The 24,632-nt window shown below is 36.3% G+C and overlaps 1 non-coding gene across 1 annotated transcript; it reads right to left on the reverse strand.

The window, feature by feature from the left end:
* Window positions 1-1,880: 1,880 nt before the first annotated feature.
* On the reverse strand, window positions 1,881-1,987 carry LOC121214341 (small nucleolar RNA R71). The gene has a single exon (XR_005909924.1). It is a non-coding gene; the product is annotated as a small nucleolar RNA R71 (small nucleolar RNA).
* Between the last annotated feature and the right edge of the window lie 22,645 nt (window positions 1,988-24,632).

The following is a 24,632-nucleotide window of genomic DNA, read 5'->3' on the forward strand; positions in this document are numbered from 1 at the left end:
AGCGTGAATTTAGAGATAAAATGGGCCAATATGCGACACAAAAGTTGGTGCCAAAAGTGCAAGTATGAAGGACACAAGGGTTGAAATGCAAAAAGAAGAGATTTTATTCTATTAAACTCTATTTTAATTATATTAAGATAATTAATATTGAGATAATTATTAAGGATTATTTTTAAGATTTTATTTTATCTTTATTTATCTTCAATTAAATGTATTTATCTTTTAGGAATTTAAGTAGAATTAGAATATCTCCTCTAGCACTATAAATATGGGGTGAATTAACTCAAAATGGGATCCCATATATTTTTTTGAAAACACTCTCTTCCCAAAAGTTTAGGCTTTTGTTCTTATCATATTTCTTTTTAATAAAATCTTTATTTTTATTTATTTATTTTCTTTTCTACCACAACCATGAGCCATTAAACCCATTTAGCCGAAGGTTGTCAAAAATCCCCAAAAGAGTTCATGAGGCTTAGAATTCGTACTTAGCCTCCTCGCTGAGTATTCATCGTTTCTCCGCACTACGGGGCTGACGCTTCCGTCCATGTCTCTTAAGAAGTAAGCTTTTCAACGTATGCAAAGGCGGCCGCTTTGTATGTTTTTGGAAGGTTGCACAGTCAGTTCGTTAGCTTACTGCGTCAGAGGTTGGCGAGCCCAAGAGACAAAATGGCGTGAGATTCGCCATTGAGAAGCGTTGATCTAGCATAAGACGATCCTACAGAAGCGATTGTTGGCTAGAGTCAGGTTCCACTAAATCGTAAGTCTAAATCCTTGGAGCTGGTGGTCGTAGGTGTCCTCTTCTACTATAACTGGCTTATTCGGTTTGGGAAGGATCATCTAAAAGCCGAGGATTGAACCCAAGGCGAAACGAGACAGCTGGAGGCTAGAATCTCCCATAAGAATTTCCTTTCTCTCAACTCTATTTTTAATTTCTCAAATTTTTGATTCAATATTCTTAATTCTGTTTTTATTTTATTCTTCGTTTCCAGATCCAAACCTTTAATTCTGTTATTTTTTTTATTTTTTTAGGAACGCAGGTTGTCTTGGGCAAGACTCTACCTGGGATTCCACGGAACAAGATATTGTGCAAATCCAGTTCCTGAGGATTTGACCCTACTTCCCTTTTACTATTCTTTTTCATTATTTATTAGGGATAGGATATTTTTGGTGCTTTCAACGACCGCATCAAATTTTGGCGCCGTTGCCGGGGATTGGCAACGTATTAATCTTGTTTTTTGTTTCTTATGACCAGATCTGCTCCAGTTACTCTTGCGTTCGATTCAGAAATTGAGAAGACTGCTAGAGCCAATCGCAAGGAGACAAAGTTTTGGAAAAAGTAGTCAGCGGTGGTTGGAACTCAAAGTAACCCACCGCCAGAAATAGAAGTCGACGACGAAGCTGAGTCTAGGGTTAACGAAAACCCTACTTGAATACTTGAAAGAGATAAAGTAGAAGTCGACTCACCTGAAGAAGTGCTTAACGCTAGGGTTAATGAAAACCCAAATCTAGCACACCAACCAATGGCTCAAACGATTCGGCAACTGGCCGAAGCTCCGACAGAACAACCGCCATTGTGCATCGCGTTTCCTACTATGGATACTGATTTTGAGTTGAAGTCAGGTTTAATCCAATTACTGCCAACTTATCGTGGGTTGCAAAATGAAAATCCCCACAAGCATCTAAAAGAATTTCATATGGTTTGTCTTAGCATGAAACCTCAGGGGGTAACTGAGGATCAGATTAAATTGCGTGCTTTCCCTTTCTCCCTAGCAGATTCTGCTAAGGAATGGTTATTTTATTTACCCCCTAGATCTATTACAACTTGGGCTGATCTATCTCATTTGTTTCTGAACAGGTTTTTTCCAGCATCACGAGCAGCTGAGCTAAGAAGAGAGATCGTTGGAATAAGGCAAAAAGAAGCTGAGTCCCTTTACGATTATTGGGAGCGGTTTAAGAAGTTGTGTGCAAGCTGCCCACAACATGGTATAACGGAGCAATCTCTCCTCCAATACTTTTACGAAGGTTTGAAGCCTATGGAGATGAATATGGTAGACGCTGCTAGTGGAGGAGCATTGGTCAACATGACTCCCCAACAAGCGAGAGACTTGATCTCCACGATGGCTGCAAATTCTCAGCAGTTCTGAGCCAATACTGAACCCCCTAGAAGGGTTCACCAGCTAAGTAATTCAACCTTAGAGGATAAAGTTGATAGACTTACTAATATGATGAACTCTCTTATTGCAGAAAAAGCGAAGACAGCTCGGTTATGCGGAATATGTGCTACACCTGATCACGCAACTGATGCATGTCCCAGTTTGTATGATGATACCACGGCCTATCTGGATGCTGTTGGAAATTTCCCTAGGCCACCACAAAGGCAGTACGACCCTTACGCTAATACCTACAACCCAGGGTGGAGGGACCATCCTAACTTAAGCTATGGGGCCAATCCACGAAATAACTAGCTATACCAAAATCGGTTTCTGCAACAGTCGCAGGGTTCAGGTAATTTTTTAGAAACCATGGTCAATAAGTTAGCAGCTAATGTTCTTGATTTTCAACAGAAAAATCTTAATTTCCAAAAAGAGATGAAGGATTTCCAATAGAAAATCGAGGCGTCCATCAGAGAGTTGACCACATTGATTGAGAAATTGACCTCTCAAGGGAAGCTTCCGTCACAAACTGAATGAAACCCTAGAAAAAATACAAATGTAGTGACGTTGCGAAGCGGAAAGGTACTGGAATCGATTCTTGACAGGAATCTTGCCCAAAAAATCGCCCAAGAAAAACCTGAGAAAGACGAACAGGTCCGACCGAAGCTTCCATTGCCTAAAATTCAACCTCCATTTCCAGAACGATTCAACCAGTGTCGAAGAGGTAAAGAGGACAAGGAAATCCTCAAAACATTTAGGAATGTCGAGATCAACATTCCACTGTTGGACGCCATCAAGCAAATATCGCAGTATGCTAATTTCTTAAAGAGCTTTGCACCAACAAGCGAAAATTAACATGTAATAAAAGGGTGAATTTTGGTGAGAATGTATCCGCAGTGTTACAGCAGAAAATGCCGACAAAATGCAAGGATAGGGTCATGTTTGCAATACCATGCAAAATAGGCCATCTGGGAATTAAGAAGGCTATGTGTGATCTAGGGGCTTCTATAAATGTAATGCTGTATTCTATTTATGAATCACTTAACGCGGGTTTTTTGACAAAAACAGGTGTTATAATTCAATTAGCGGACAGGTCTGTTGTGCATCCAGAAGGAGTCCTTGAGGATGTTCTGGTAAAAGTTAATGAGCTTATTTTCCCTGCAGATTTTTATGTGATCAAAATGGAAGAGGATAGCACTCCTGGATCTTCAGATCTCCTGCTGGGTCGACTGTTCCTTAGTACAACTAGTACTAAAATTGATGTTCGAAGTGGAACTCTCACGATGGAGTTTGATGGGAAGATCGTAAAGTTTAATGTCTACGACGCCATTAGCCATCCAAGCAAAATTTTGAGTGTAAATCGTATCGACATAATTGACTCTTTGGTGGAAGAGAATTTTGAGTCAATTTATGGAGATAATTCTGAACTTGATGAAATTGAATTTGTTAATGAATTATTATCTCCAAATACTAAATTGTTACCTTCTGTTATACATGCACCAGAGTTGGAGTTAGAACCCGCAGAACAGGTAAGGAAATTAGACATCCAAGAGTTAGAAGAAATTCGCAATGATGCCTACGGAATGCTCACATTTATAAAGACAAGACAAAGTTGTTTCACGATAAGAGAATAGCTCAGAAGCATTTTTCGGTAGGAAAAAAGTTTTACTTTATAACTCCGTGTTAAAGTTATTCCCAGGTAAGCTTCGATCACGATGGCAGGACCCTTTTATTGTTACTAAAGTGTTCACACATGGAGTGGTTGAAATAGAGAGTGAAGAATCTGGAAGGCGATTCGTAGTCAATGGCCAGTGGTTGAAGCCGTTTTATAAGAATTTTCAAGATCACACGGTTAAGAAAATCCATTTGGAACCACCATAGAACTAATAACGGCGTCGAGCTAACGACGTTAAACAATCGCTTGTTGGGAGGCAACCCAATTTTTATTTTTATTATTATTTATTTTTTTCTTTACTTTATTTATTACTTTATTTTATTTTATTTTACTTATTTGAATATTAATAAATTTTTCTTCTTTTGCTTAGATAAAATAGAGCGAAAATGTGAAGAAAACCGTTGAGCAACGCTTAGAGTGCATTGAGACCCGACTTGAAACCTTTGGCCAGCAACTGACCAAGCTCATTGCCATCAATTGCGATCAATAGTAACAACACGGAGAGTTTTTCTAAACTTTTCTACCTATTTATTTCTTTTCGTACACATTGAGGATAATGTGCTTTCAGTAGGGGGGAGGTACTCTTCGTTATTACTATCATTTTCTGCTGTGATTTTGGTTATTGTTGCTGGTGTTGCTGCTTGAGACTTTATTTTGTCCATATTTATTTTTTTGGAATCTCCTGCCTCTTTTCATGCCCAAGATTTTTACCAAGAATTGCCTACTATTTGACCTCCAAGCATGATTCTTGTTTTCTGATAAAATTACGAATTTTCCATAATTAATGCCATCTCCACTGTTTTATTCTTATCAGACTAAAAATAATTGTGATTCATAAAGTTAACTTTATCTTGGTTTTCGTAAAATTGATCAAGTTTAAATACAAAATAGACACTTAATATGTTTGCATGCTAAAATATATTGATGACTATTAAGGTAATTACTGAAACTTATTTTTGACACTTGATTATTTTTTGTCTAAAGTCCTCATAAAAAAAGTTATTATTAAAATGTCGTTTAATGTTTCCGTGGTTATGAGTGCAGCTTAAAAACGTGAGTGACTGAGTAACCGGGGTAGGGTGCTGGGTTGTCATCCTATTTCGCGTCAAAAGGTAGTGTGACGTGTTAGGTAAAACTCCGCTAACCGGAATTAATTTTTAAGAACATATTGGGCTGAGTAACCGGGGTGGGGTACTTGACTGTCATCTCTCTTCGTGTCAAAAGGTTTGATGTGTTCTTAAGAAAAATTATAATAAATTAGGAGTTTGCTGGGCTGAGTAACCGGGGTGGGGTGCTTGGCTGTTATCTCTCTTCGAGTCAAAAGGTTCAGTATATTCCTAAAGCATAAAAAAAAGGAAAAAAGAAAAAAAAGAAAAAAAAATAATTTGGGGACTAAAGGAGGAAACAAATAGAGTGTCTTGGTAGGTTTGGTAATTTACCTAATTTTCATTAAATAATTCAAGTTGATTCTAATTTTTGTGTGTATTAATTGGAAAACTTTTTCTGTTTTACTTAAAGCAAGCTTAGGGTTCTTTATTTTTCATATGCATTTTTGACTGATTTTTATAAAACTTTGGAGTTGTATTTCTTTTATGCTAGAATCTAACTTTCACAGTAGATAGGAACCATACTTGAGGGCAAGCATGGGCTAAGTAGGGGGATTTGATAACACTCTAGAATAACGTATTTTTATGTATTAATTATGTATTTATTCTGAGTATGATCCTGCTAATTTGAGCTATTTATGATCTTTTATCTCATAGGGACTAAATTTGAGGCAAAAGCAAAATTAAGGGCCAAAAGCGTGAATTTAGAGATAAAATGGGCAATGTGCGACACAAAGAAAAGTTGGTGCCAAAAGTGCAAGCATGGAGGACACAAGGGTTGAAATGCAAAAAGAAGAGATTTTATTCTATTAAACTCTATTTTAATTATATTAGGATAATTAATATTGAGATAATTATTAAGCATTATTTTTAGGATTTTATTTTATCTTTATTTATCTTTTATTAAATGTATTTATCTTTTAGGAATTTAAGTAGGATTAGAATATCTCCCCTAGCACTATAAATAGGGGGTGAAGTAACTCAAAAGGGGATCCCATATGTTTTTCTAAGAACACTCTCTCCCCAAAAGTTTAGGCTTTTGTTCTTCTCATATTTCTTTTTAATAAAATCTTTATTTTTATTTATTTATTTTATTTTTTACCACAACCATGAGTCACTAAACTCATCTAGCTGAAGGTTGTAAAAAATCCCCAAAAGAGTTCATGAGGCTTAGAATTCGTACTTAGCCTCCTCGCTGAGTATTCATCGTTTCTCCGCACTATGGGGCTGACGCTTCCGTCCATGTCCCTTAAGAAGTAAGCTTTTCAACATATACAAAGGCGGCCGCTTTGAATGTTTTGGGAAGGTTGCACAGTCGGTTCGTTAGCTTACTGCGTCAGAGGTTGGCGAGCCCAAGAGACGAAATGGCGTGAGATTCGCCATTGAGAAGCGTTGATCTAGCATAAGACGATCCCACAGAAGCGATTGTTGGCTAGAGTCAGGTTCCACTAAATCGTAAGTCTAAATCCTTGGAGCTGGTGGGCGTAGGTGTCCTCTTCCACTATAATTGGCTTATTCGGTTTGGGAAGGATAAACTAAAAGCCGAGGATTGAACCCAAGGTGGAACGAGACAACTGGAGGCTGGAATCTCCCATAAGAATTTCCTTTCTCTCAACTCTATTTTTAATTTCTCAAATTTTTGATTTAATATTCTTAATTCTGTTTTTATTTTATTCTTCGTTTCCAGATCCAAACCTTTAATTCTGTTATTTTTTATTTTTTTAGGAACGCAGGTTGTCTTGGGTAAGACTCTACCTGGGATTCCACGGAATAAGATATTGTGCAAATCCAGTCCCTGAGGATTTGACCCTACTTCCCTTTTACTATTCTTTTTCATTATTTATTAGGGATAGGATATTTTTGGTGCTTTCAACGACCGCATCACCCAAATTTTATATGGAGTAACATCCAAGTTTCAAAAGTTACAACTTAATCCAAAAGCGTTAAGTGAAGGTTATGGGTAATGAATCAAATATTTTAATTATTAAAAATTATATATGGTGGTTGTCGAAACCATTTTTTTATATTTGAAAAATTGGGGATCAACTTTCAAAAATTGAAATGGGAGTCGCCACCAATCTTTTATTGAGGTGTGATCGGATCACCTTAAAAATAATTTTGGTCTACGAATTTGGAGAAAATAAGTTCGGAAGTCTGTTACGCACGAGGAAGGGTTAACACCCTCGTAACGCTCAAAATTGGTACCGAATTGATTATTTAATGTCTTAGTGTCAAAACTTGAAAAGATAAAACGATCCCATGAAATGAAAGATTAAATAATTGAATTGGTTAAATGGACGGACCCATTTCAAAGAAATAGCCGCCACAGTCAGTGAGTTAGAGTGCAACAGTTCAATCTTCGAAGTTAGGTTCATCCCTTTTAATTTTTTTTAAAACATGTTTTAAGAAGGATATTTGATTATTTAAGTCAATCGAGAAATTAGAATCCAATAAGTTAGGGTTCAATTTCTCGAAATTCTTAAACATCAAATATTGCCTTTATTTTAAAATCGAGATAACAAAATGTTGTATCCAGTAAGTTAGGATCCAACATTTTGAAATCTAAAGAATTTTATTTTAATAAGTGTATGGTTTTAATAAAATGAACACTTGATTATCTTAATTTATCGAGAAGAATTGAAGCCTAGTAAGTTAGGGCAAAATTCTCTCGAGAACTTATGAACACCAAGCTTTTTTTAAGGATTATGAAATAAAACAATTATGTTGCTTTAATAAAATTCAACTCTTACAAATGGAACATTGTTGAATAACGATACATATAATGTAAAAGAAAAATAAGAATTTAAACTTAAACTAGAAGCAATTAAACAAATAATAGGCAAATACAAACATTGACCTTAATCATATCATACAAACATTCATATTAATAATTTAACAACCCATAAAACGAATAAAATAAATAAGGTTTAAGAAATAAAACATTTATGTATAAAAATTATGTAAAAAAGGTTAATCCGAAGTTAATGATACACTCTATATACATATATATACTAAAAATAATTTCATATAAATTATATATATATTTAAAGTAATATTGATAAAATTAAAACACATTGATAATAATTTTAAAAAATAATGTATTACTTTTTTTAAAAAAAAAGTGTACTAATAATAAATTTGAAAATAATATCATACTAAATATCAAAATAATGTTAGAAAATGAATTAAAATAAGAATTAATTTGTTTAGAAAACATTTTTTGAAGACAAAATTAAATATAATAAAACAATTTTGAAAAGTAATAACAACAATTATAATAAAAATATTAAAAAAATTAAAATCGGAACTTAAAATTGAACCAAAAGGAAAAGACAAAATTAAATAAATATAGTAGATTCAAAATATTATTATATAATAAATTTAAAATATAAAATACAAAATACAAACGAAAATAATAATCTATTATATCTTAAATTATAATAATTGTAGATTTAAAAAAAACCATCAAAATCAAATGTTACAAATAATGTTAGATTTTATAATATACGAAAATAGGATTAATTATAATTCAAAATGTTATTGATTTTTTTAAAAAAAAAACTAAACTCATGTTAAATTAAAATTTATTTCAAAATTGGAGGACTGAATCGACAATTAAACCCAAAAGCTCAGAATAATGAAAGTCAAGTGCAGTAAACGGTACCGTTTCAATTTGGATCTAACTGAAAACATAAAAAAATATGCAGTACGAATGGCACACAATTAAAAGAAATCAAATCGTAATTCCATTAAACATAGAGGGACCTATTGAACAAATAGACCAAATGATCCATAATGCGCAGATCCTTCCCGGATCGGGTCACCGTTCGGATCTAGTCACCAAAACGACGCCGTTTCAAAGTCAATGCATTGACTTTAAACGACGACGTTCAAACTACATAATTAAAGTTAAAAAAAAACCTAAGAATCTATTAACTTTGAAAACCTAAAGAGAACTAAGGTTCTTTGCGCCGTTCTGGGCATTGGGGCATGCAAGTAGTTGCTGACCCTAACCCATACTTCGATGAGGACGAAGAGAGCCAGGATCCCACCGCCAGGTACGTCTTTTTCTTTCCTTTTATTGTCTCTACTCTTCTCTCCGATTAATGAACACAAAAATAAATAAAAGAAAAAAGAAACAAGAAATAATTGGTGAAAGGAAAAAGAAATGAAACCCAGAAAATCACCTTTCGGTATTTCAAAATTTCTTTGTATTCTGAATGCGTGTGTGTGTAACCTTACAAGAATGAATCAATCGGCTTTTTATATTACCGAATATTACAAAAATCGTTTATATTTTTTTCTTTTTTTCTATTATTTCATCTGTTTTCTTATACTGGCCTATTGTTGTTGCTTTGCTGCTGCGTTGTCCATTTTTTGTTTGTTGCAGGTACGGCCGTACGGAGGCGCGGTGACGTGGAGGCTTGCGTGGGGGAAGAGCGGCGTGCTGGAGTCTACTGTTGCGGTGTTGGGAGCTGGGTGCTGCCTAGGGTTTCTTTTAGTCGTTGGGCCACCGTTTTAGGAATTTAGGCTGAGTCTGGGTTAAATTTGGGTTTAAATTTTAATGGGCCTTAGTTGTATTAAACTGGACATTTATTTGCTTTATTTTATTTATTTGATATTTTTTCATATCTGGGTTTTAATAGTTGGGCTAGGGCTGGGTAAAATTAGGGTATTACAGCTGCCCCTCTTTGCTGGTTATTATGTAACGAGAACGGAGCAAAGACTCTAAAATGGCCAATTTTGCCCGATCGTGTTGGACCTTGGTGCTCTTCTTCTTCGAGTTGCCTTATTCCATCCTACTGCATCTTCAGAGGTATAGGAATTGGAGCTTCGATCCACTCCATTGCAATATCAGGGAGATAGGATTTGTAACTCGTAACTTTTGGAAAGTAAGATTCGCCATTGTAGCTTCAATCTTTTTAACTGCAATGTCGGGGAAGCAAGATTTGCCGTTGTGGCTTTAATCTGTTCCACTGCACCGCCTGGGAAGTAAGATTCGTCGTTGTAGCTTTAATCTTTTTAACTGCAATGTCGGGGAAGCAAGATTGGCCACTGTGGCTTTAATCTATTCCACTGTACTGCCAGGAAAGTAAGATTCGCTATTCTCAGTCTGCCCCACTGCAACTTCAGGGGGATAAGACCTGCTTTCTCAATCTGCTCTGTTGCAACCTCAGGGAGATAAGACCTGATGTGATATACTCTACTGCAACTTCAGAGGGATAAGATCTATTATTTCAATCCACTCCACTGCAACTTTAGGGAGATAAGACCTGATGCGATCTACTCTATTGCAACTTCAGATAGATAAGATTTTTTATTTTAATCCACTCCACTGCAACTTCAGGGAGATAGGATTACTGGCTTCAATGTACTCCACTGTATCCTCAGGGAGGTAAAATCTGCCATCTTCGATTTGCTTCACTACTGCTTAGGGAGATAAGATCTGTTTCTTCAGTATGCTCCGCTGTAACCTCAGGGAGATAAGACCTAATGCGATCTACTCTGCTGCAACTTCAAAGAGATAAGACCTTTTATTTTAATCCGCTCCACTGCAACTTCAGGGAGATATGATTAGTGGCTTAAATCTGCTTCCCTACTCCTGGGGAAGATAAGATTCGCCGTCTTCGATCTGCTCCACTACTGCTTAGGGAGATAAGATCTGTTTCTTTGACCTATTCCACTGTTGACCAGGGAGATAGGATTAGTGGCTTAAATATGCTTCCCTACTCCTTGGGAAGATAAGATTCGCCGTCTTCGATCAACTCCACTACTGCTTAGGGAGATAAGATCTGTTTCTTCGACCTATTCCACTGCTGACCAGGGAGATAGGATTAGTGGCTTAAATCTTCTTCCCTACTCCTGGGGAAGATAAGATTCACCGTTTTCGATCTGCTTCGCTGTGGTGCAGGAAGGCAAGATCTTCTATTTTCACTGATCTATTCTCTGGGGAACATGACCTGTATAATGAACCTAATTATGCCTAATGATTAGGATGGCATGATTAAAATGAATCAAATGTTCCTAACTAGACATGTGTGAATGATGTTTGTATGAATGTAGGATGCTACTTTTTCTTGAGAATGATCCCTTTTCATCACTTAGGTTATCAATGCTCAAAATTTATTAAGGCTTTGTCACGGCTGTGCTTCAACACATTCCTGCTTGGCTGACGTCTCTAAAGAAACACTTAGTTAAGTTGCCCCCATTGTAAACCTCAAAGTTCAATCCACTGAGACGTAAAAAGTCGTACTCTCATTCTCCGACTGTAACTCAAAAATGAGGAAATCTTGGCCCTTTTCTCAACCCTTTCCAATCGCAATTTAAGGATACCAGATGTGTAATTATTTGGTCTTTTATACCATTCTCAAGGTGCCATACCAGGTATTTATGCATGAAGAATTTTCCTTCGAGGAGACCTCTTCTTACTACCCCATGATCATTGCTTTTTTTTATCCTATCATTTTGTTCAATCAATGTTTCTGTCAACAAAATCCAAAAGGATGGTCTTAATTCAGACTTTTCCTTTTCAGATTTCTGGCCTTTAAACTTGGTACGTTCTAAACAATAGTCCTGTTTTAGGTTACCGTATTATTTAGAAACTTTTTAGAGTAATATGCAAAACTTCCTTTGTGAAAGTTTTATTAGTCCATTGATCATTATTCCAATGCAACAAGCTTGCAAAAAAGGCATAACAATGGATAGAAATAAAATCGGTTCTGAGCATCGCACAAAAAAAATACAATATTAAGAATAATAAAAGGAGGATAACAAAGTAATTGATTGAGAGTGTGTATCTTGAAAAAGAAAAAAAGTACTTCAAGAATAACAAATTCAATATAAATAGTATGAGAACTAGGTGCCTCAATTATCGCAGCCTGTATTTCTCTGTACAAACTTTTTGAAGACCATTCGGAGTTTGACATGTGTTTAGGAGATCTGCAGTACTCTGTCAATGCTCCAAGATGTCGCATACCATTTCCTATTGATTCAAGTATAGCAAAATCATCATATGCCCCATTTTAATCAATATTTGAACTGCTCAGATCACCTCATGTCCCATTCTGATCAATATTTGAGCTGCCCTTTTCGGGTTTTCGACTCAAATCCCCTTTGGTCTCAAGGTGCCCTTTGCGAGTTTTCACCTTGGCCTCTCCATTTTTTTTACTCAAAGCGCCCTTTACGCATTTTCACTTTGGTTCCCTTTCCTTTAAGTGAAGTATTTTTTGACTGAGTTTGAGTTTACAGGATTTGACAAGTTTTTACCATCCATCTCACTTAGAATCAAAGCTCCACGGGAAAAGACCTTCTTTACAACATAAGGACCCTCCCAATTTGACATCCATTTTCCTCTAAAGTCTTTTTGTATAGGAAGAATTTTCTTCAACACCAAATACCCTTCGTGGAATTCTCTGGGACAAACCTTTTTATTATAGGCTCGCATCATCCGTTTTTGATACATTTGACCATGCTGAATGGCTTTTAACCTTTTCCCTTCTATTAAGTTCAACTGGTCGTATCGAGACTGAACCCATTCTGCTTCATCCAATTTTAATTCAGCTAATACCCGAAGAGAAGGAATTTCCACTTCAATAGGTAAAACGGCTTCCATCCCATAAACTAGAGAAAAGGGTGTTGCCCCAGTAAAGGTCCTAACAGATGTTCGGTAAGCTAAGAGAGCAAATGATAGCTTTTCATGCCAATCCTTGTAGGCTTCAGTCATTTTCCCTACAATTCTCTTAATATTTATATTGGTCGCCTCCACTGCATCATTCATTTTTGGGCGATATGGCGACGAATTATTGTGTCTGATCTTAAACTGGCTACAGACCTTCGCTATTGTCAGATATGATTTTTTCAGGCATTCCATATCGACAAATGATCTCATTTTTCAAAAATTTACTAACTACCACTTTCGTGACATTTGCATATGAAGCAGTTTCCACCAATTTGGTAAAGTAATCAATGACCACAAAGATGAAACGATGCCCATTTGAAGCCTTCTATGATATTGGCCCAATAACATCCATGCCCCACATGGAGAACAGTCACGAAGCAGTCATAACGTGTAGAGGTGAGGGAGGTGCACGTATCTTATCTCCATAAATTTGACATTTATGACACTTCTTGGCATAGCTAATGCAATCTCCTTCCATGGTAGACCAATAGTATCCAAATCTCATAATCTGTCTGGCCATTGTGAAACCATTTGCATGAGTTCTGCAAATGTCCTCATGGACTTCTTCCAGGATCTTTCTAGCCTACACGGCATCTACACATCTTAACAGCACTTGATCTTTCCCTCTTTTGTACAACACTTCCCCATCTAAGACATATTCAATGGTTATTCTTCTCAGTGTTCTCTTGTCATTCTTTGTCGCTTGATCAGGGTATTTTTGATTCTTCACATATTGTAGTATACTTTGATACCAAGGGTGGTCATCTTTTCCCTCCTCTTCAATATTATAGCAATGAGCCGGAACCTCATATGTGCTCATTTGAATAGGCTTCATGATTTCTAACTTGTTCACCTTAATCATCGAGGCTAGAGTAGCCAATGCGTCAGCCATTTAGTTTTCATCTCGTAGGAGATAACAAAAAGTGATGTCATTAAACTCATCAATCAATTCAAGAACCAGCTTTTTATAACTAATCAACTTAGGGTCTCTAGTTTTTCATTCTCCTTTGAGTTGGTATATCACCAATGCGGAATCTCATATACTTTTAGCACTTTGATTTTAAGTTCAATAGCTGCACGAATGCCCATAATGCATGCTTCATATCCTTCCATATTGGTTGTGCAATCAAAGTCCAACTTGCTAGTGATAGGATAATGATCTCCACTTGGGGATACCAAGACTGCCCCAATTCTATTACCCATAACATTTGAAGCTCCATCGAAATTTAACTTCCATATGTGATCCATTTGGGGATTTTCTTCAGTGTTTGCCACATACATTAAGTCTTCATTTGGAAAATCAAAGTTCAAAGACTCATAGTCTTCCAAGGCTCTGCTAGCAAGGAGATCAGCTATCACGCTTCCTTTTATGGCCTTCTGACTTACATACACTATGTCAAATTCAGAGAGCAAAATCTGCCATCTAGCCATTCTCCCATTTAAAGCACTTGATTCCATCATATAGTTTAAATGATCCAACTTTGAAATCAACCAAGTCGTATGATACAACATGTACTGCCTTAGTCTTTGAGTTGCCCAGATTAAGGCACAACACAACTTCTCAATGGACGAGTACTTCATTTCACAATCAGTGAATTTCTTGCTGAGATAGTATATTGCCCTTTCATTCTTTCCCGCCTCATCGTGTTGGCCCAATACGCATCCCATAGAATTGTCAAACACCGTTAGATACAATATCAATGACCTATCTGGACTAGGCGGTGATAGTACTGGAGTATTAGCCAGGTATTGCTTTATCTTGTCAAAAGCCCTCTGACATTCCTCATCCCATTCACCCAGAATATGTTTCTTCAGAAGACGGAATACTGGATCACATTTCTCAGTCAGTTGTGAAATGAACCGAGCAATGTAATTCAGTCTTCCTAGGAAACCTCAGACTTCCCTCTGAGTGCGTGGAGGAGGCAGATCTCGTATTGCTTTAATTTTATTTGGGTCAACCTCAATCCCCCTCCTACTGACTATGAAGCCTAACAACTTCCCTGATCTGGCTCCAAATGTGCATTTTGTTGGGTTGAGCTTGAGCTGAAATTTTCTCAATCTTAAGAATAATTTTCTCAAGACTCGAAGATGTTCTTCTTCAGTTCTAGATTTTGCAATCATGTCATCAACATAGACCTCAATTTCTTTATGCATCATGTCATGAAGCAAAGTCACCATGGCCCTTTGATACGTTGCTCCCGCATTCTTCAATCCAAAAGGCATTACTTTGTAACAAAATGTTCCGCATAATGTAATGAATGTGGTTTTCCCCATATCTTAGGGATGCATCTTTATTTGATTGTATCCAGAAAAGCTATCCATGAAAGAAAATAATGAATAGCCTATCGTATTATCTACTAAGGTATCAATGTGAGGCAACGGAAAATTATCTTTTGGACTAGCTTTATTTAAGTCTCTGTAATCCACACACATTCGTACCTTCCTATCCTTTTTAGGAACAGGGACGATGTTCGCTACCCATTCTGAATATTTGACCTTTTGTAAAAATCCAGCATCGAATTACTTTTTGACTTCTTCTTTTATTTGTAGTACAATATCGGGTCTCATTCTCCTGAGCTTCTGCTGAACTGGTTTACAATCTTCTTTTATAGGTAAACGATGTACCACAATGCTAGTACTTAGCCCGGGCATATCCTGGTATGACCACGCGAAAACATCTTTGAACTCTTAGAGTAACTCAATGAGGTCTTGTTTTGTCTTCGCGGTGATATCAGTTCCAATTTTCACCTATTTTCCTTCCTCTAGGCTCACGATTTCCAACGATTCCCTATGAGGTAAAATTTGTTTATCCTCTTGTTCCATCATTCTCAACAAGTCTGGAGATATACCGCAGTCTACGTCATTTTCAAAGTCATGAGATCCCTCTAAACACATGTCTTGCTCAAAAAGAGACCCCGTGTTTGAAGCAGTATCACTCATGTCATTGATATCTGAGGACCTATGGGGGGTACACCAAAGAATATACAAGGAACATAAAAATTTATGGATAATTATTTGTACAATAAGGTTATAAATGTAATGAAAGAATAATTTGGAAGACAATCGGCCGAATGAAAAATATTTACTTGCATGGAAAGAATAAAAGAATAATTGCTTGAAATGAATGGAAAAATGCATTTTATTAGAATAATGATATTCAGACTTGAGCCTATTTCACAAAGGATTTCCTATCATTTTTAGGATAAAAACAACAAGAATGTTCTGAACATTACTCTGAATAAGCTCTAAAGACTACAGGGATTTCCTCCGCAGTCTAATTGTTTAGCTCGCTCCCAGGTTCGTAAGGTCAGATGTCCAGCAAGGTCCTTCCTTCAGTTATTTCTATAGCACTGATATGAACATTTTCCAACATTTCTTCAATGCCTTCATTTCTGGGCACCGCTCGTTCAGGGTAAATGAACCCACCCGACACAAAGGTTTTAGATATGTGGGGAAAGGTCAAAGGCTCCCATTTGACTTCATCTCCCCTCAACTGTGCCCTTCTTCTGTCTTATCTTTTTTCCGCTTCTTTCCTTTTTTGTTTCATATCTGGTTTGTAACCTAAGCCAAAACGATCAAACTTTTCCTTCAGCATGGGTGCTTCAATCCTTCCTTCAAGGTGCTTTCCCAATCCTTTCCCTAGTGAGGCTCCTCTTCCTATCATCAATTGTAAACCCATCTCTATGGTCTTGGATATTTTTGGTACTAGAATTCTATTTCCTTCAGCGATAAATGTTGCGTTCACAAATTCTAAGGACCGGAAAGAACATTTCATTGCCTCATCATTAGTCTCCACATAAGGTGCATCACCAATTATTGTCGCGATGATATCCTCCTCCGCACTTATTGTTACCAATCGGCCCTCTGATACTAGCTTCACCTTCAGATGTAGCGATGAAGGAACTGCCCCTGCCGAGTGTATCCACGGTCTCCCCAATAAACAGTTGTAGGAAGGCTTAATATCCATTACCAGGAAGTCCACTTCATAAGTAGTTGGGTCAATCATTAATGGTATTTCAATTCTTCCCAGAACCCTCCTTTCTGTTCCATCAAATGCCCTTACTATATTCTGGCATGTTTTCATATGCGAACTGTCCACAGGTAGTCGGTTAAGAGTGGATAAAGGTAATACGTTCAGTGCAGATCCATTATCAATTAGAACCCCCGGCAATGTGTACCCTTGGCATCGGGTAGTAATGTGCAGAGCTTTAGTAGAACCCCTACCTCCAGACGGTATTTCATCATCATTGAAGAAGATAAAATTGTCAGCACTTATATTGTTGACCAACCGATCCAGCTTATTGACTGAAATGTCATTGGCCACATATGTTTCATTTAGTACCTTCATCAGTGCACTTCGATGTACTTTTGAGCTTAGGAGCAAAGCTAATACAAAAATACGGGCTGGCTGTTTATGCAGTTGCTCCACAACACTGTATTCGCTCTGTTTCAAAAACTTCAAGAACTCCTTTGCTTCTTCTTCTTTTATTGGCGCATTAACCAATGGCTCAGATTCAACTGCTTTCCCTTTCTTCTGTTCTACCACCAGAGTCTTTTCTCTTGGCAATTCTGCTTGAGTATCATAACGCTTCCCATTACTCGTATAAGAACCTATCTTATGATTGCCCTCAACTTCTTCTCTCGCGATTGTCACATTGCATCCATAATTCCACGAGACCATTTTACTATCCTTATATGAGAAATCTAACGGTTTTTGGATTACAATTTTTGGTATTAACTAAACCCTAGCCTCATTATTCTTAGGGCGTGAGATAATGACCACAGGATGATTTATTTTCGGAGTCTTCGTCCTCGACTCTGATGCGTATATGCTTTTTTTCCCTTCACTTCTTCATAGAACCTCATCTCTTTGTTATCCATCATGCTTTGGAACAAAGCCCTGAATCCTTCACATTCTTGAATTTTGTATCCCGTTTCATGGTGGAACTCACAATAGTTTTCAGTCTCATACCCTTCCTTAAAATCTGAAATAACTAGCCCTCCTTTCGCCATCTCTTTCCAAACCCATTTCAACAGAGTTTTTACTTCAGCAAAGACGTTCTTGACCTCTTCTTACTTTAGCTCATCATATTCACCCCGTTATTTGCATGAATGGGCAACAAATTTTCTGCGCTAGGTGAGTCATCAAGTTTGACAACGCCTATACTAATGAGTCTTTCAACTACTTTCTTAAAGGCAGTGCAATTCTCTATTGAGTGCCCTGAAATTCCCGCATGATAGTCACATTGTGCATTTGCATTGTACCATTTGGGATAAGGGGGTTGTAAAGGGGTCAAGTAATGAGGAGAGACAACATGTGCATTAAATAAATTCTGATACAACTCCTTATTTGACATCGAAATTGGCGTAAACTGAAGCTTTTCAGTATTTTGCCTCACTCCTGATTCTTGTTTCGATGAGCTTTGTTGATTTGAAACCACCTTCCTTGGTTGATTCACTGTAATTGATTTGCTGTATGCATTTATATGGTTTATTTCATTTTCTCTTTTCTTTGGGGCTGATCTTTTATTATTCTCCCCACTATCTATTCTTCCACTTTTAATAGCATGTTCAATCATTTCACCGTTCATGATTATATCAGAGAAATTCTTTGAAGCACTTTCCAACATGTGTGTAATGAATGGGGCTTTCAATGTATTGATAAAAAGCATCGTCATTTCCTTTTCCAAAAGTGGTGGCTGAACCTGAATTGTGATCTCTCTCCACCTATGCGCATACTGTCTGAAGCTTTCATTCGATTTCTTTTCCAAATTCTGCAAGGTGATTCTGTCAAGCATCATTTCTGAGACATGACTGTCCTGTCTCATAAAAGCCTACGCCAAATCTCTCTAAGTACCAATTTTGGTTCGGCTCAACTGATTGTACCATTTCGACGCTGCTCCAATGAGGCTATCCTGAAAATAATGTATTAATAGCTGATCATTGTTAATATACCTAGTCATTCTTCTACAGATCATGGTGATATGGGCTTCAAGGCAATTGGTCCCACTATATTTCTCAAATTCTGGCATCTTGAACTTATAAGGAAGCACCAAATCCGGGACTAAACTTAAATCTTTTGCATCTATTCCACGATAGCTTTCAATGCTTTCCATTGCCCTAAATTTCTCTTCAATCCATTTCTATTTCTCCTCAAACTGTTTTGGCAATTCTTCCTTTACTTTATCCTTCTCAACTACTTCATCGAAATCCGGGACTACAAGATTAATCGGATTATCACCGGGGTTAAAACTTGATCCAGCCTGGAAGTTCATTGGTATTGAAACACCAGCTTGAAACTGCTGAGGCCTAATGGAAATAGAGGATCTGTGTGAATACACCTCAGTTTGAACTTGCGCATGTGGAGGCGTAAAGCCTGGAGGATATAGAGGTCCATCTTTGTCTTCTTCTTCATCATTAACCATATGACCTTTCCCCTTATTTACTCCATTAGTCAGTAGTTGCGTCAGCTTAGTCATCATGTCCTTTTGAGACTCCTGCATCCTTTCTGTCATGGCATGTTGAATTTTTTCCAACTGCTCCTTCATTTGCATCTGTAACTGATCTTGCATTTTCTTTTGAAGTTGCTCAAGCTTTTCCAATCTTTGATCCATAATTTTTGACTTTGCACGAGTACCGTAACGGTGCTTGGTTGATGAGTTTTTTTTGTTTCCAGATTAACTAAGTTATAATTTTAACCAATTGAAACCCTTTTTAATAATCTTGAATGCGTATGATGTTATGTAATGTAGATGCATGAAATGAATGCAAAAAGGGTGTCGATTCTGATCCAATTCCTTTTAGAAAACTTTATTGATAAACAGAATTCTTTACATAAAATGGATTACAAATATGGCTTTGCCCTAATGCTCAAAGTTTTAACTTCCTTTAACAGTGAAGCCAACTCCTGACCCCGATCTGATTCCAGCTCATACTTTGCGCTTAATACGTCAGCCTGAATTGCCATTGTTTGTAAATGATTTGCTACTTTCCGAATCTAAGACACGACCTTGCCCATAATGTAATCTCTGTTCTGGATTTGATTCTGCGAGTGATAAAGTTGTTCCCTCCAACGCTCTTCATTTCCTTCCAAGAATTTGATCCGCTGCCCACAGCTTTGTAATGCATACTCCAATTATTCTATCCTCTTTTTCATTTATTCAATCTTGCACTGACTTGCCTTTAATTCTACCACAGAATTACGACTTCTATACAGAGCAAGTGACCTCTCGAGCTCTGCTATTCTAGTTTTCAGTTCTGTTTGATGGTTTTGAGTTTCTAACATCTGTTGTTCTAGAGTCTCTTTTTGTACTTGAGTCTCTTGAAACTTTCTTTCCCACCGATCGGCTTTGTTTCTTTCTTCCTGGATCTCCTGTCGCCACTGCTCTGAAGTCTTTCCTAGCCCTGTAGTTCTCATCGATAGTCGTAACTTCTTGTAATCCGTCTTTAAACTATCTAGGTCCTCTTCTGCTTTGTTCTTTCCTTTCCTTAAATTTTCAGCCTCTAACTTTTAAACGTCAGCATCTAACCTCAAGTGCATCTTTTCCTCTTCCAACCGCTCTATCTTTCTTTCGAGCTCTAAATTCTTCCTTTCAAAATCCTATTTTATAATCTCCAGCTCTGATGGAATCACTTGTAAGTACTCTTCCATTGGTCGAACACCTTCTGAGTTTAACTTCGAAATATTATCATTAATTCTCTTGCTTCGCCACTCATAGTACTCAAGAGTCGTCATTGAGCCCACAGCTAACCTCTTCATCCTACGAGCTTGATTCCAGGCCTGAGAAATTTCTTTTACCTTTTTCTTGTAATTGCCTCCTCAGTACGAGACCTCACATTGAGTTAACCCGTATGTTGCCGACACGAACTGTCTTGAATTGTACTGCCTTAGTACCAGCAAAGGCGCATATCCGAAGGCTCCCCAAATTCCAAGCCACAGAACCCAATCAAAATTCCCGCATTGGTAAAGAATCCTGTCAGGAATCAACCAAGGAGCTCTCCACTCAACATCTTCTTCTCGGAGATTTTGAAGAATTAACATCCAATTTTCCTTTGATATGTCGTCCCTTCTTGGCGTAGCCACTATCTCTTTTAATAGGGAGTAATGTTCAGAGAAAACCCGGTACGAAATCTTGTCGACCTTCCAGAAATGACTATGAAACCAAGTTAGCAACAACTACGCACATCCTATAAATCTGCCTTCACCAGCTCGTCTACATGCATTCAAGGATCTAAACGTTTCAACCAAAATTGAAGGAACAAGCGTGACCCTTTTATCTAGTCGGTCAAAAAGATCTGAAACCGCTTCATCAACATGTCCCAAGGCCCTAGGGAAGAACACCAACCCATAAATTGGTTAGGATCCATAAGTTAGGATCCAACATTTTGAAATCTAAAGAATTTTATTTTAATAATTGTATGGTTTTAACATTTTGAAACCCAAAAGCTTAGAATAATCAAAGTCAAGTGCAGTAAACGGTATCGTTTCAATTTGGATCTAAATGAAAACAGAACAAAATATGCTGTACAAATTGCAAACAATTAAAAGAAATCAAATCGCAATTCCATTAAACATAGAAGGACCCATTGAACAAATAGACCAAATGATCCATAATGCGCGGATCCTTCCCGGGCCGGGTCACCGTTCGAATCTAGTCACCAAAACGACGCCGTTTCAAAGTCATTGCATTGACTTTCAAACGACGACGTTCAAACTACATAATTAAAGTTTTAAAAAAAACCTAATAATCTATTAACTTTGAAAACCTAAAGAGAACTAAGGTTCTCTGCACTGTTCTGGGCATTGGGGCATGCAAGCAGTTGCTGACCCTAACCTATACTCCGATGACGACGGAGAGAGCCAGGATCTCACCTCCAAGTACGTCTTTTTCTTTCCTTTTATTGTCTCTCCTCTTCTCTCCGATTAATGAACACAAAAATAAATAAAAGAAAAAAGAAACAAGAAATAACTGGTGAAAGGAAAAAGAAATGAAACCCAGAAAATCACCTTCTGGTATTTCAAAATTTCTTTGTATTCTGAATGCGTGTGTGTGTAACCTTACAAGAATGAATCAATCGGCTTTTTATATTGCCGAATATTACAAAAAGCGTTTATATTTTTTCTTTTTTTCTATTATTTCCTCCGTTTTCTTATGCTGGCCTATTGTTGTTGCTTTGCTACTGCGTTGTCCATTTTTTGTTTGTTGCAGGTACGGCCGTACGGAGGCACGGTGACGTGGAGGCTTACGTGGGGCAAGAGCAGCGTGTTGGAGGCTGCTGTTGCGGCGTTGGGAGCTGGGTGCTGCCTAGGGTTTCTTTTAGTCGTTGGGCCACATAGCAATTGGGCCACCGTTTTAGGAATTTAGGTTGGGTCTGGGTTAAATTTGGGTTTAAATTTTAATGGGCCTTAGTTGTAATAAACTGGACATTTATTTGGTATATTTTATTTATTTGATATTTTTTCATATCTGGGTTTTAATAGTTGGGCTTAGGCCGGGCAAAATTTAGGTATTACAGTGGTTGCCGAAACATTGTTAGAGTACAAGGATTTAGTTGTAGAGTGCTAATAATCAATTTGAGTTTGGTTAGTTATTCACCTATTGTTTTAAAGTTTTAGGATGAAAAAGTTGTAAAAATTAAGACTCGGTCTAGTACCAAAATTTGGGCGTTATAGCACCCAATAACGCCTATTTAAGGATAGTCCTATTTAAGAAGAAGAAAGAGAAGAAGAAGAAAAAGAAGAAGAAGAAGAAGAAGAAGAAGAAGAAGAAGAAGAAGAAGAAGTGACTATAAAATCGTTAAGGTCTTTTTCCCCCATATTGTTCTTCTTCTTTCCTTAGTTGCTGCTATTGTGGATAAATTTCAATCTCTCTCAACACTTTATCCCTCAACGTTTGCAGAGCCAAATATATACTTCACTAAAATTTCCAAGGCTAAATCTTGTCCCATAGAGAAATTTCTTCTTGAAAAACTAGATCACCAAAAAAAAAGAAGCCTTTTTTGCCTAATTTTGGTCAATAACAATATATAAGTAACCAGAGTGTTGGGTTAGAAATCAATTTTAGGGTTCAAGGTTGATTGAGTGTTAAAAAATCGATTCAAAAATCAATAAACAGGGTTAAGGGTTAGAAAACGATTGGTATTTTTGGTCTGCAATTTGCATTTCACTTTGTTGTGAGATTTCCTACTTTAAGATTTGATCTTTTCCTCTTTCTGTTTATGTGTTTTATTGAAAAATAAGAAATTATTTGTCCTTTCATGAGGAAGATTTGATATTTTTTCTTCATTTCCAGTAAAACCCAATACTAAAATGGCATCTTTTTTGTGCTTAAACCCCTCTCCTCTATTTGGGATGCCAAAATCTACTAAACCTAAAGATGGGTCTGAATTCGGTACAGATTTATTCAAGATCTATACTTTTTTCTTATTTTGGCCATACCTAGCAAACCCCATTTATCGTCTCTCCAATGTGATTGTTCTCATGAAGAGGTCACTTAGACCCTTGATAAGCATTGTAATGCTTGTAACATTGGCTGCAACCTTAAGCTATCAGATTGTTGATCCCTACCGCGATGTCTTTACTATTTTAGCTAAGTTGGAGTCAACCAGGGTCCTAATCAACCCCCACAAACCCAAATTTTTAACTCCACTCTACTCAAGTTTGCATCTATTGATATTGGTGAAGCAAAATCCAAGCTTGAAATAAAGCAACTGGTGGAAAAGGACTTTCCTAGTTAAGGAAGGCAAAGGAACTTCGCAACTTCGAGGAGCTTCAGTCATCATTATGCCAAATTCATAAATTCTAATGGATTACTGGTATTACTTAAGTCCCCAAGCTGGTGCAACTTTCCATTATTTTTCTCTTCTTCTTCTCTTTCTTTTTTTCTTTTACAGCCTAAACCTTAAACTGGTAATAAAAAGGGGTTGTTTAAATTGGTGCTTAACGTCCAGCTGGCTGATTAATGACAACTAGGAATCCATCAATTGTCATGTCACTTTTCCTTTACGTCTGTAATAGAAAATGGTTAAAAGGACTGTTTTGTTATTTTCTGAAAGTTGAGTGACTGAATTGAAACCTGAGTGACTGTTTTGTCAGTTAAATCAAAGTTGAGTGACTATTGGTGTAATTTACCCTAAAATTTAATTTTTTAAAATTAAAAAACCTAACTCTATTAGACTTAAAATCAAATCCTATTAAATCTTAAATTCTAATTTCATCCACCTATTAAAAACTTAAGTTCTAATGTACAGAAATTCAAAGTCGAAACCTATTTAAGCTTAAAAATCTAATTTAGAAAATAAACCAAACTTATTAAAAATCCTAAAAATAAATTTATCTTATTAAAACCCTAAATATAATTCTAACTTATAAGGACCTTAAATCTAAAAAATAAATAAATCTAATTTATTAGAAAACTTAAATATAATTTAGAAATTAAATTCTACCCTATTAAAACTTAAATCTAATTTAAAGCAAAATAAAATTCTAACCGATTATAACCTAAGACCTAATTTAGAAAATAAATTCTAACATAGTAAAACTTAAGATCTAAATTGCAAAATAAATCCTGACCGATACTAAAATTCTAAATTTTAATATTTAATAAAAAAGACTTAAACATTCAAAATCTAAAATCTATGAGACTTAAATTAAAAATCTAATCCAAAACCTAAATTAGAAATAATATAAAATTAATCTAAAATAAAATATCCAAAACTCAACCCACAAATCTACCAACAATAAACAATTCAAAATATCCCAAATTAATTCAAATAATAAAATAATTAGACAAAACAATATAATATAATACAATATAACTAGTTTTTTTATCCAGGGTTGATTGTATGTATAAATTAAAATATACTTAATAATTTTGAAATTTTTAAATAAATTTTTAAAATTTACTATTTTTTTAAATTTTACTTAAATGAAGTTTTGAATGAAATTTTTATTTAAATAAAGTAGAATAGAAAATATATTTTATTTGTGTACATGTTTAATTAATATATTTCAAACAGAC

Source organism: Gossypium hirsutum, chromosome D01 (assembly GCF_007990345.1).
Source record: "Gossypium hirsutum isolate 1008001.06 chromosome D01, Gossypium_hirsutum_v2.1, whole genome shotgun sequence".
Taxonomy (NCBI): domain Eukaryota; kingdom Viridiplantae; phylum Streptophyta; class Magnoliopsida; order Malvales; family Malvaceae; genus Gossypium; species Gossypium hirsutum.